Here is a 13,176-nt window from a genome sequence, read left to right as displayed (position 1 = left end):
TATCAAATTATCACTGCAACCTAAGGGCCTGAATGGAAATGAGGTAATATAGTTTGAAACAAACCCTAAAAGCTTAACAACTAGATTGAATGCAATTCCTAAGTAAAGCTCCACCAATTCAAATTTATGTAATTGATTAAACAATTCCAATCTACCTCTCCTACAATGGCAGAACGATCAAACACGAGTTATTTGACACAAAAAACCTACAATTGACCTCATAAAAAGTAAAACAAAAAAGAAAAAGAGAGGTACCATCATCCGAAGAACCATTGCAAGGAGAAGAGCCCTGTGATTTTGTTGAGTTTTCAACATGTCCTTGACCAATAGAACAAAAGCTCATTAAGTATTCAGATACAATCTCAATTCAAGTAACTGCAATGAGTTCTGATAATGCATATATGATCAGCTTTTTGGTTAATGAAACTACGACTGCTCCAGATACTTATATATAAACTAAACAGAGGACAAAAATGAAGAGACAGCACCATCTATTGAATGCTATCCAGGCATTAAGCTTTGCTTCTCTATAGCAACACTGAAATCAAATTAAAATTTTAAGTCTGGACTTTTTTCTTTTCCTGCAATTATTGGCAATTAAACACGACATTAAAGAAAAAGAGTGAGTGCCCAGAAGAGGAAGAGTAACGAAGCTTGATGAGGGAAGCGCGAGACTGAAGGTAAATTCTAGATTAACTAAAACACATCTTCAATATCATTTCCTCTCAATTCCATTAATCACAACACAAAATCCAAAATGAACACATCAATTAAAACTTGACCAAAAAAGCACCATACTTTGAAAAAGAAGGAAGAGATAAGCTAGTACATACCTTCTGGAGGTGGCCTTGCTAATCCAGTTTCGGCATCAAAATGCTCTCGTAGGCCTCGTTCCCGCCGTCCTTCACTGGCGATGCCTTGTCGTTCAGCCCAAACTGGTGGAGCCTGGACGACGACAGGCATAGAATGAATCTGTTGCTGCACATCGAGGTCTTCAACGAAGATGACCAGAGGCTCGAGATTCCCCAAACGAGTCGAGTCGCAGATGGCTAGACTCAACCCATCTCAACGCTAGAAGAATCGGAAATTTAAACTCTCCGGGTTATTGCTCATCTCACTGCTACTCGATTACTTGGAACCCTAGAACGTTCAATTCGCAATCCGATTTTTTCAATTGAGGAAAAATTTGGTATGGATTTCGAAAAATTGAGAGGAAAATGGGGAAAATTGAGGGATTGAATTAGTGGTTTGGATTAGAAGTGAGGAGGGCACAGGAATTTCATTTTGTATAAGAAGCGGAAGAGAAAGTGGTGAAAAAGATGACTGAGAGGGTTAAGAGCTGGTCGAGAGAGGTTTTGTTTTCTTTCTTTCTATAGAATCGGAGAAACTGAAGAGTCTTCTGCATCTCTTTGGATTTGGAGGTGAGGAGGAGAGATAAAGTGGATCTAGGTCACTCTATCTCCTCCATCGCTAAAGAGGATTTGGATTTCAGGAGATAAAGAATAGAAGCAAGGAAGTTGGGGTAGGCGGACCTAGGAGTGGAGGAGGCGGTGAGAGAAGGCTTGGCGAGGGACGACATCTTCCTGGAGAGGAAGGTGGCGAAGGTGTGAGGGAAAGGATAGAGTGAGAAATAAGGGAGTATTGAGAGAGAGGGCAAGAGAGAGAAAGTCAGGGAAGACAGAGAAGTTTATTGAAACGTGGTTGTGGGTAAGCTAGTGATTTTTTTTTTTTTTTTAAGTCTGTCAGACAACGTATGGTTAAGAATCTGTCGTGTGAATGTATATAGGTAAAAATTTAGACAAACAAGGGGAGGGAAAATTGCCGCCTATGCCTACATATGTTTGATTTGAGTGAAACTTTGCCGCGCTCTGCAACCAAGTTCCATGATCAGACAACAGATCTTTAACAATCTGTTGTACAAATTTGTGCATCTTGCACAAGGTACACCTAGTAGGATTTTTCGAACTTCATACAACATTCAATTACACAACGAATAAGAAAAAACTGTTGTGTGTAGAGTTCAAATTCCATATTGGTGAGCTTGTTCTGAGAGGGAATTATGAGCTCAGAATGGAGGGAAATCAGCTTCCCATTTACACAACAGAAACGTCTTAACTCAGTTGTGTGATATCTTCCTAATTTTTTTTTTCAATTTGCTTACATTCACACAACAGAAACAGAATTGTACCGTTGTCTGACAGAGTTTGTGTTAACACACAAAAGTGGATTTCTGTTCCATTATGTGATGAGTGTTGTGTGTTTCGATTTTTGTAGTAGTGACTTGTATCCATATTAGATACGTGCATAGGTCAACACCATACCTTCAACCAAACACTTCAACATACAAAAGAACCTCACTTCCATAAACAATCCTCATTGACTCAACAGAGTTAAATCCAGAGGTTCCCATTCCTCAAAGATTGTAACTCGCGGCAACTAAACTTATTCTAATACGAACCTACAAGACAACTCTAAGGTTCTAAGTACTACCCCTTCGAATGCCCATCACCTAAGATGTATAATATGCTTGGTTAATACACGTATAACACTTAAAACACAGTATAAGTCAAATACAAGTCCACATTAACCAAGTCAATACTACAGGGAAGGTATTCATATTCCTAAAATGATTTAGCAGCCTAAACAACTCCTAACACTCACACATACCCAATGACATTGCCAATACCGGAGAGCACACGATGGGGATCCGTTGTAGATAGGCCATCACTCGGTAAGTATTGACATATCACCAAATATGTACCTTACGCTCTAATACCAAACTGTCACGCCCCGGATTTTGAATAAGAAATTCAATTCCGAAATATGAATTATACAACTACAACAATCAACGTTCTGAATTTTTTTCCCAGAAACAACCACACCACTTGCACTCAAATTTCAAATCTCGAAACTTCGCAGATGCAGTTACCCAGTTACCACCATGACCGTACTTCCACAACAGACTAGAGCTCTATCAGAATCGTTACCTATCACCTTGGCCCAGGTGCAAGCATCCGATATACTTCGATTAATACTATAACTGTCGAACTTTGGACATCCCTGCCCGCAGAACAAATACTTCGTTTATCACAATGATAACCGTCGAACTTTGGACATTTCTGCCCTCAGAACTAACCACTGGTTATGATAACCATTGAACTTTGGACGTTCCAGTCTGCAGAACAAAATATAACATAATCCCTCCTGATTCGCAATATCAAGTCTCCACCCAAATCATACTCACAACAATACCATTATCATAATAATCATGGTAATAATTCTTCCATTCAAGTATACAAATGAAATCATCAACAATCTATGTATTTCAAAGTCATACCATTCCTTATAAAATCACGTAAATATATATATATACACACGTGATCACCCACTCAGAAATGACCACTAATACCAACTATAGTTCACACAAGAAAATCGTGAAATTCATTTTGTATAATTAAATCATTTTACATACCTATGGACCGTAGTTGATAAAGCCCATGTATTTTAAAACAAATATTCATTTCCGTAAAACATTTTCAATCCATTACGGTATAAGTAAAGTAATTTTTGTTTGTAATATGAACCATGTGAGGTTTACCCACCTTTAATCCAGCTGCGTCTTCTTAACAGCTCAACAACAATTTTACGAATCGACCGCCAAATCAACCCGTCGATTACCTAATCCAATACGATCTTAACTTAGCCAACAACTCATAAACAAAATTAAACAACGATCCAACGGTCGGATCGAAATTAAATGATAATCCAACGGTCGGATCCTCATGGATCGCCTTTAGGATCATCCTCCTAAATTATCACGAAGATCCAACGGTCGGATCTTCCTGAATCGCCTTTACTAACATCTCCACAAATTTATATGAAAATCCGATGGTCAGATTCTCACGAATTGCCTTCCGAATCACTATTTCACAATTATACGAAGATCCAACGGTCGGATCTTCGCCCATGACCACACAAAGTTACTGGGACAGTCATACGATCAACGTATCAAAACTACAAGTCCAGCGGACGGTCCGATCTTCACAGATCACAAATCGAACTATCGAAATCAATCGAAAACGTAAAAATTCATAACTTAATCATACGATATCCAAAAATTGCTTATAATATATCGAAATGATCGTATTGAAATGTAGAATCTAAAAATATACATAAACCATATTTTTGACCCCCGGAGGTGGCCGGAAAGGTCCACCGGAGTTAGGGCCAGAGCCGCCGCCGACCACCGCCAATGGTGTCGGGGCCAGGCTGCTCCTTTTCATCTCATCAAGCCTAACCACTTTCCTAACTAGCATGAAGTTTGAAAATGAAAGGAAGTTGTCGGAAATTACCTAGAACAGTTGATCTTGGCCGGAAATTTTCTAGAAACCGGCGGGTGCTCCGTTCGACGTAAAAAGTTCCACAACTCAACTTGATCGCTTCATGAAACTTGTTCAGATCCTTAATCTGAGTTCACCAGTCCAAGAATCTTGAAGATTGGTGGCCTAGAACTCGAGATATCGTCGTTGACTCAAAATCGAACTCAAATCGGTCTCGAGCTCCTCCGCCGCGTAGCCTCCGTTTGGGGAGGAAAGGAGACCACCAGTCCACTCATGGGGAGAAGGCGAGCTGATCTGGGCTTTTTTCACGTCAAAAGCTCACCTGAGGAGGGAGAAATCACCTACAGAAAATTGAGGCGATTTTCCGGTCGGGGGAGGGAGGAGAGCCGACAGTTTCCAATTTTGGAAACTGAATTTTATTTTTGAAATTTTTCCAAAAATGGAAGCTTTATACTAAACTGGAAACTTTTTTTAAAAATCATAATTAATTCATATGAACTCCGATTTTCGCATTCCGCATATGCACGAGATCATATCGGCGAGCTCTACAACTTCCATGAAGGAAGTTTTCCCAAATTCCGTACGTATAAAAAGTCGATTTCTTGAATCGAATATTTCGAGATTTTTGTTAAAACAAATTGTTTCGGAACTTGGATAATTCTAAAAATGAATTATTTCGAGTAACATTCGTACAAAAGCACTTTATTCATTCTGCACAATTTCACGAAATGAAAATGAAAATTGCGGTTATTACAGGTTAACAGTGACTTGACCAGAGATTGACAGTGACATTTAGTGACTTGAGGGTAACAATAACTTGATCAGGGATTAACAGTGACTTAGCCAGTGATTGACAGTGACATGGCTAGGAATTGACAGCGACATGGTTAGTGACTTTGCGGCGACTTGAGGGTAACAATGACTTGATCAGGGATTGATAGTGACTTAACCAGTGATTGACAATGACATGGCCAGGAATTGATAGCGACATAGTCAGTGACTTTGCCCTTGACTTGAGGTTAACAGTAGCTTGACCAGGTACATAGCCAGTGACTTGTCTACTGACTTGTGATCAACATTGGACATTGTCAGTGACTTGACTATTAACTTGAAATCTAGAGAGACAATAGGGATTTACAGTGACATTGTCAGGGATTGACAGCTATTTTAGCTTTGTGGTCTTCATCTTAGGTCAAATGATCAAAATTACTTTTACAGGTAAATTGGTTCAATCCTTGCTCCTCACCCAGATTCCTTTTGAGGAGATTTCTACTCACCTAGATTCGCCTCGAGAGGATTACTTCTCACCCATGTTAGCCTTAAGGGGATCTATCCTCACAATCCTCATAGAGATTCATCTTTAGGGAATTACCTTACTCCTCATCCAAATTTACCTGAAAGGTATCACCCAAATATCTCCTCAAGGAGATTACTCTTCATCATATTGGCATTGAGGAGATTTCTTCTCACACAGATTCCACTTTAGGGAATTACTTACTCCTCACCCAAATTTGCTTTGAGGGGATAGCTCCTCACACATATTTCCTTTGAGGAAGGAGATTACTTCTCACCTATATTGGTCGTGAGGCTTTGAGGGGATAGCTCCTCACACATATTTCATTTGAGGAAGGAGATTACTTCTCACCTATATTGGTCATGAGGTGATTTCTCCTCAAGATGTGGTTAGTGACATGTGTATAACAGTGATGTGGTCAGTGACATGTGATTGACAGCGACTTGGCAAGTGACTTGAGTCAGTTACATGGTCAGTGACTTGAGACAGTTACATGGTCAGTGACTTGACCAGTGACTTGAGACAGTTACATGGTCAGTAAGTTGACCAGTGACTTGTGATTAATATTGGACATGGTTAATGACATTGACTAGGTGAATTCGAAAGATGCCTAAAACTTAAATGTGAAAGACCAGGACTGGACATTCACATTGACACGCGAATCACTTACTAACAACCCAAAAAACGTAATGTTACAGAATTAATGGTGCGTCTCATGGAACTTTTCCATTTTATGCTTCCTTTTTCTAATTTTAAGAATCAAGTTTTGAAGACATCAAACAACCAAAAAGAGAGATTCCAACATATAAATCAATAAAGAGATTAAAAAGAAAACAAATACATTTACTGTTCGCAGGTTAAAAGTGACTTGGCCCTGATTGACAGTAACTTGAGGTTAACAGTGACTTGGCAAGGGATTGATAATGACTCGGTCAGTGACTTTATTGGTGACTTGAGATGGACAGTGACTTGGCTATGGATTGACAGTGATATGGTCAGTGACTTTGCCGGTGACTTGAGATTAACAATGACTTGACCAGGAATTGATAGTGACATGGTCAGTGACTTAAGACAGTTACATGGTCAGTGACTTGAGACACTAACATGGTCAGTGACTTGAGACACTAACATGGTCAGTGACTTGACCAGTGACTTGAGACAGTGACATGGTCAGTTACTTGACCAGTGACCTCACTAACTAGGGTCTTGGCTTGAATAATGGCTTCACTGGCTAAGGATTAACAGTGACATGGCTAGTAACTTGGCCAGTGACAGTGACCTCACTAACTAGGGTATTGGCTTGAATAATGGCTTCACTGGCTAAGGATTAACAGTGACATGGCTAGTAACTTAGCCAGTGACATAGCCAATGACTTGAAGTTAATAGTGACATTACCGGTTACTTGAGGTTATGTGACATGGCCAGGGATTAACAATGACATGTTTATAACTGTGACATGGCCATTAACTTAGCAAGTGACATGTGATTGACAGTGAGTGATCAACATTGAACATGATTGGTGACCTAACCAGTGACTTATGGAGTTTAGCTATATTCAACCATTCATTGTATAGGAACATGCCAAGAGAGAATACAAGATTCGAAAAAAGAGTAAGGCATGAGAACTCAAACACTATATTGACAATAGTTCTAATAAGTAATAACCACAATATCGGCCCACAATGGAAATCACCACACATCACTCTCATAAAATATAATAAATAACCCCCACAACAACACAACCACAATTTAAACACGAACAAAGTTACTGTTTTAAAGAGAACTAAAAAAAACTCCTCGAATGAGTTAGAATAACATTAAGGCATCTAGGTAATGACCGATGCTCAGGGGGAATGTTGTGCCATGTTTTTCTGCCCATTATAATTGCATTCTTTTTTTTTCAGGATCTGATGTGGTTACAGTGACATCCTTAAGAACTTGACATCAGAAGGAAGTCTCCAAGGCTGTTTCCCATCCTTTCCAATACCCATTTCTCGAGTTGCAACCACAACAACTTAGTAATTCCTCTGTGGATTCAGCTGGATGTTGTCATTACCATTTTCATTTGCGGTCACTACTTCACCAGCCATTGTTGAATACAAAGAATGACACAAGCTCAAAGTAGCAACTTCAAACAAGGACTGCACAGCCAATTGTTATGGAAGTGGGGTAAAGCCTACGATAGTAAGATAAATGTCAAAATATGAGTACACATGTGGTTGGGTAATCAAGACAGAGAATGAGATTAGTGAATTGAAGTATTAATCGGGAAACCCTATGTTATCATTATATTTATGCACCAACTCATGTCATTTGCATGCTGGACATAATCAATAAGAGATACAAAGTTAATATTATATGCTACTTACTTAAACGTAACAGATATGCAGATATGTAAAACTTTAACATGGCATACCTTTGTAATTGTCCAGAACTTTGCTTCTTAACCGGTGACTTTCCATTGGCATTTTCAGCAAGCTCCCTCTGCTTTTCCTTCACTTTAAATAGCTTCTTCATTATTCCTACAGTACAACATCAAAATAACCATATACAGCTCATAAAATAGTTACATATTCGACATCTTGCAAGTTAATATGATAAGACAGCAACCCAGCAAAGCTTCAAACTTGCTCTAAAAACCGATTCAACAACCTTGAAATATGAATAATTGTAACAATTAGATAAGAAAACCTCAAATTCGTGATTCAGGGGAACAGAGTTGATACATAAGAATCAAAATATTGGGATAAGTATGCACCTAAACACATACGAACCAATAGAGATTATCAGTCAATTCAAGTATGAATTACACGTCACCAACACAATAATTAACAACAACAACAAGCAAAAAACAAGTGCGTTTAAGAAGCAAACCTTGACAAAGTTTCGAGAGTCTTGGTAGACCCCCTGGATGAAGTGAACACATCATCAATACCAGCAAATTGGAACACCTTCTTGGGAACCCTAGCCACCACAATACCAAAACCACGAGGAGCAGGCACCATCCCCACGATAACAGAGGCACACTTTCCGGTGACTTTGCAATGCATGGTGTGGGGCTTTCCAATCTTGTAACCCCTCCTCACAAGAATCACCCACAGCTTAGCCACAATAACGGCTCCACGAATAGCAGTAGCAACCTCCTTGCTGCACTTGACGCCGAGTCCGACGTGGCTTTTGTTGTCGCCAACGACGACAAAGACCTTGAAGCCTTCGATTTCGCGGCCGAAGCCTCCACGCTTGCCAGTGGCGCCGCCTCCTCTTTCATCCATAAATTCGAGGAAGACGCCAGCTTGAATCGAACAGACAAAGTCGTTTGCCTAGCTGGATGGAGTTGCTGCCTCTCGAACCTTCCACCTCCGCCATTGTTCACAGCGGCTGCTGCCGTTACCGTCAACGAAGATCTCAACGACGAAGAAGCCATCAGTTTCTGAGCTCCGCGAACGAACAGAAAATCCAGATGCAGAGAATTTGAGAGAGATAGAGATAGTTTTCGGTAAGGGTCGAGAGTCTGAATGAATAGGGGTTCAGACAGGCTTAATTAATGGGAGGCAGAAAGAAAGCTGTCGGTGGCAGTTTTTGTAATTAAGTTTAACTCTAGTGGCAGGTTGTAAAGGGGTGACCTTAATTATCATGAGAACATTTGTGTTAGTGGAATTACATTAAGACACTTCAAAATGACCTCTTTTATCATTGACCCTTATTCTTTGTTATTTTTTCAACTTATGAGAGAAAAATTCTTCTTTATCAAAAAAAGAGAAGTTTTACACACCCCTAATTACTTAATACACACTCCATACTTAATACACCACCCATTTAATTTCTCATTATAATACTTTACTAAATACACAACCCAAAGTACTTAAAATACCATTAATCTCAAAAATCATGAAATATCCTACTTTTTGACTATATTAAGGTTACTATTTAATATGATTAGTATATTCTAGTATATTGATGTTTTGTAAATGACCATATTGATTACTTGCGTTAGTTATTGATGAGAAATCCATAAAAATTTATTATTGTTCCCTTTAAATAGATGCATATAAATAGGCCGGGTTTTGTGTTATTTGAGCTCTCATCCACCAAACACCATGTTAATCAAGTATAAAATTATGAGTTGAACATTCAACCAAAACTATACCAATAGTTTCTCAATCATGGCGGAACTATAAAGTTGTTATTAAAGGGGCCAAACAAATTAACAATTACAAAGTTTTTTCACCTGTGATGTTTTATATTAAAAAATAAATTGATTAATCATAACTCTTAGAACAAAAAAGGAAATTAACTAAAAAATGGGAGTAAAGCGATATGTTTTAAAAATATTTAATGCAATTGAATTTGAAATTCTAAATATTTTGGTTTCAAACCTCATTTAATTACAATTTATTTAAGAAAAAAAATTAGGTTATAAAGTTTCTAACTTTATTCTTGTATTAAATTGGGAGGCCATGTATAGAAATTTGTTGTGTTTATCTAACTATTTATACATAAATAGAATAATATAAGGAAAATATGACTATTTTTTTCTTCTTCTAATGCATAGATGTCTGTTTTGGTATTTTAACCTACCTACAAAATCTAATTTGAAATATAAAATAATAGGGATATGTATTAAGTGATTAGGGGTGTGTATTTAAAATTGGGACAATGATAAAAGAGGTCATTTTGAAGTGCCTTATTATAATACAGTTAACACAATTGTCCCCATGATCATTTAAGTCACCTCTTTACAACCTACCACTAGAGTTAAACTTAATTACAAAAACTGCCACCAGCATCTCTCTCTCCCGAGATGTCCAAGCCCATTTGAACCCTTATGGCCTTATCCATACCAAAATATATCTCTCTCTCCAATGGCTCCCAGTACGTCTCTGACCTCTACACTGTCACCGCCGGGGCCACAACGAGTCCAGGCTCAACTTGCCACAAAGGAATGTCGCTCTCTTCCGCAAGATCATCCCTCCGCTCACCAAGTACTTGCCGGAGATCATTTTGCTGATTGTGTTGAATCCGGTACTTTGCTGAGGTCATAATCCGGTCGACCGTCCATCAGTTCGATTCGCAACCATGTTCGAAGCACATGTAAGGCTCTTTCTGATTTTTGCTTTCTCAATTTTGATGGTTTAGCGTTGAATTTGACTATCTGTGTTGCTTTGATTGTTGAAATTTGATGAAAGCCCCTTCGGCACTGTCCTTTGCTTGATTGTTATTGTTTATGTGTTATCTCTCACAAATCTCACTCTTTCGCTTTACGAAGATCAAGTCGGCCTCGTCGATTGGTAAATTTCAATCTCGTATAGCTTAAGCGATTTTGATTTTCGATTCTTACTTGCTCGATTTCTCTAAATGAAATGGAAGTTGATTCTTCCCTTATTGAGCTTTGAATTTGATCATTTTGGAGTTGAATATCTATTTTGTTTTCAATCCGAGCTTGAATTTTATGAACTTCATTGAATATGCTTGGAATTTGAAGTTGATTGGTTTGTTATCTTTTTCTATGAACAGTTGGTGTGTTGCCTTTTTCTATGAATCCGAGTTTGAAGCTTGAATTCAAATGTGAAAATATGTATGTGGATCTTTCAAACCCTGTGAACGATTGGTTTGTTGCCTTTTTCCATCTATAAGAATATTGTTCCAAAAGCTTTTTCAATTGTTGCCTTTTGGACTTGCATTAGCTCTTGATCACCAAGTAGGATCATCTTCATATTGCAGATTCAGAACGTAAAGGCTAAGATATTTAAGTAATATGAAGATAAAGAAACTAACTCCTATCTCATAAAAAATGTCTCATGCAGATCCATTGGCTTTTCGATTCCAATCTCTCCAAGGCTCCAACTCTCTCAATCTCTTCAAAATCTTAATCCAAACTCGATCAATTTCTAAGTTTTTTTTTTTTCTTGTAGACTCATTGGCTTTGGCATGAAAACTCATAAAGAACATTTCAAAGTTTCTAGTTTCTTGAAGTAATGAACTAGTGAACTGTACTGTTGCTGATTTGAAATTTTTATAATTATGTTATTTGATCTTTTGTGCCTTTTTGATAGTTGGAATGTGATATTTAATAGATTATATTGCATTGACATTCCATTGAAGCGGGGCAGGGCGATTGTGCAGGCTGTGACCCATTACAATGACCAGAATATACTTGCTGATGTGAGCTGTGGATTGGGTGAGGCTATGGTTGGACTGAATTTGAATGATGCCAAGGTCGAAAGGTTTGTGAATCATTCCAAATAAGTGTGAACTTTGTTTCTTTGTTCACCAAGTTCTTTTTCACATTTTGTTCTTAGTATTACAGTTCTATTAGTGGTGATCAGGGAATAGTGTTGGGCTTGGTGGGTTTTACTAGTTTAGTAGTTTTACATGTAAAACAAAAAAGGAAAATTATGGTTATTTGAATTTGTTGCTAAGAATATGAAGTTCTGTTTCTTCGTCCATCTGCTTTTTTGATTTCGAATTTGATGTTTTGAACATCATTTTGCACTATCCATGCTTGAAATTTTGGATAGTCTAACTAGCATAGCAGCAAGTTTGGTTCACTTTGTAGCAATTTGTTTGGTTCATTTGTTCTTATCATAATTATAGTTCTAGTTTTCTGGTAATGTTAATTAGTTGGATGTGGATGGTTTTTCTGCAGCAGGAATCAATTACATAAGCATTTAGGTGACACTGGACATGCTTCACTGAAGAGGTGAAGAGCCAATGATGGAACCTTGCTGAATATTGGATTGATGCGAGTAAACTATGAACCATGCTTCAACAGATTATCTGTCCTAATATGCTACATGAGATGACACAGGCCTTGTCTTGCTCCTCTTGTATCAGTACCCAATCTCGTTTGTCTTGTTACACCCCATTCTCGACATAGAAAATGTCTGTTGAAGATGATTGCATAATAATCTGTTGAAGATGAATTTGTAATAATCTGATGGAACTTGTAGCCTTACTTCTTATTTTTCTGGTCAAACTACTTTGATAGGCAAGTATTTGATATTAAGGAAAAAATAAAAATGAGAAATGAATTCGGCATAGATCAAGTTACTGTCCAGGTCACTGGTCATGACCAATGTTGATCACAAGTCAGTAGCCAAGTCATTGTCAATTACATCACTCGCCAAGTCACTGTTATATCCATGTCACCGGCTAGGGCACATTGCATGTCACTGATCAAGTCACTATTATATACATGTCAGTGACATTGTCAGTAATGTCACTGACAACTGACAAGTAATGTAACATGGTCAGTTACTTAGTTAATGACATGTGATTAACAATGACTTAGCTATCAACTTGTGACTTAGTCAGTGACATGGTCAGTGACTTAGTCAGTGACATGGTCAGTTACTTAGTCAGTGACATGTGATTAACAGTGACTTGGCTATTAACTTGTGACTTGGCTACTGACAGTTACTTCGTCAGTGACATGATCATTTACTTAGTTAGTGACATGTGATTAACAGTGACTTGGCTATCAACTTGTGACCTGGCTACTGACAGTTACTTCGTCAGTGACATGGTCAGTTACTTAGTGA

The sequence above is a fragment of the Rosa chinensis genome, chromosome 1 (genome assembly GCF_002994745.2).
Source record: "Rosa chinensis cultivar Old Blush chromosome 1, RchiOBHm-V2, whole genome shotgun sequence".
Lineage (NCBI taxonomy): Eukaryota > Viridiplantae > Streptophyta > Magnoliopsida > Rosales > Rosaceae > Rosa > Rosa chinensis.
This window is presented reverse-complemented; position numbering follows the sequence as displayed.